Here is a 1,656-nt window from a genome sequence, read left to right on the forward strand (position 1 = left end):
AGGCTGGAGGCAGAGGGCTCGGAGTGATGGAGGTGGGGGCATGTGAGGACCCCATGTGGGAGACGCCTCAGGGTGGGGTTGAAGGTGGTCCTGGGAGGCTACGGTGAGGAGCGGAGGTGTTGGAGTGAGATGTTGGAGCCGGTTTTGGGTTTTGGAGATGTGGGACTGGCAGATACAGAAGAGAGTGCTTTGGTAGAAGAGGGGAGTGGCTGATGAGAGAGGTTATCAGGGGGCATTTGGGGAGCTGAGGGGGCCTGATTTGTGATGGGTATGGGTGTGTGTGTGGGAGGTACCACCATGGAGGAGAAAGAAAGGGCCTGGTGGGGGGAGGCCTTTTTTGCTGGTGGCTGAGGTGGCTGGTGGTAGGCAGGGAAGAGGTCTGGGGGCAGGTGCAGAGGAGGCGCCCTTGCTTTATCTGGCTGGCATTAACCAGGCGCTCCCATGCCCTGGACTTGCCTTTTCCTTCCCTGCCTTTCTTTGCCAGGCCCCAGCCGGAGCCTGGAGTTGCTATGGCAACTTCCGAGGAACCCATTTCCTTAGTGATGTCTGTGGTACACAGGCTGGCCTGGAGCTTGAAACTGCCAGCAAGAGATCTCCTCTGCTGTCCCCAGTTTCTCTCCCTGCCTCACCCAGTTCCCAGAGGCCGTTCCTCAGGGACTCTGCTGTCCCTCCCCCAGAGTAGACTCTGCCTCCCTGCAGGTGGCTGGTTGAGGTTTTTCTCCCTAGGGCACTCTAGATTGCATGCCCCCCACCCCCACCCCATACCCTGTTGGAGGTGAGGTTTGCTGTGTAGGCGTTTGACCCAGGTAGCCTGACACTAAGGCGCTGGAGAATTTATGCTTATGGCCAATACCATACTTTTTTTTTTTTCAATACCATACTATTTCTCCCGTCTCTGTGCCCCCAGAATTCCAGACATATTGGAGGGAATAAGGGCTTAGAAACCAGACTACTGGGGTTTCAATCTAGCACCAACTATTTCCTAGCTATGTTACCTTGGTAAGGCACCTCACCTCTCTAAACCTCACTTTCTTCATCTGTAAATGGAGATAATAACAGTCCTTGTCGCAAAGGATTGTTGTGAGGATTAAATGACTCAATGCATTTTAAGCATTCAGTACATGCTTGACACACAATAAGTACTCAATGAGCCATTTCATAAGTTTTTATTAAGCTCTCTCTAATGTGTTAGGTAGGATGCTAATATCTCCAATTCCTTTTCTTGCTAATCTCTATGTTTGGTGTGCCCCCAAGAGTCCAGATGGGGGAAACTGAGGCCCAGCTCTTGGGCATCAAAGTTCTGGAGGTGAGAGGGGCAGTCTGGGGCTGCCCAGCTCCTTTCTTCCTCCTCTTCTCCCACACCCACTGTTCAGGCCCACACAGTAGTTATTTTGGAGCTGAGTTATTCCTGAGCATACCCCTTTGGGGAGCTTCTGTGTTTCTCAGGGGGTGGTTTCCAAGGACTCAAGGTAACTTTCCCAGGGGCAGGACAAAGTCAGAGGCCTTGTACCGGGGGCAGATTAATCAAAGGCACGGGAACCTGGGTACCCTCGTCTCCCACTCCAGGGACCTCAGCTGTCACCTGCTGTCAGCACTGGTGGGGGCTCAGGTCTGAGGAGCTGTTAGGCAATCCCAGGGATGAGGGTATTTCTCCTG

General features: G+C 53.2%; 1 protein-coding gene across 1 annotated transcript in view; it reads left to right on the plus strand.

Moving 5' to 3' along the window:
* LOC105003867 (striated muscle-specific serine/threonine-protein kinase-like) overlaps positions 1 to 1,656 on the plus strand; it is an 8,619-nt gene that overhangs the window by 2,862 nt on the left and 4,101 nt on the right. The window lies entirely within an intron of this gene.

This window comes from Bison bison, unplaced genomic scaffold (genome assembly GCF_000754665.1).
Source record: "Bison bison bison isolate TAMUID 2011002044 unplaced genomic scaffold, Bison_UMD1.0 scf7180017864471, whole genome shotgun sequence".
Classification (NCBI taxonomy): Eukaryota; Metazoa; Chordata; class Mammalia; order Artiodactyla; family Bovidae; genus Bison; species Bison bison.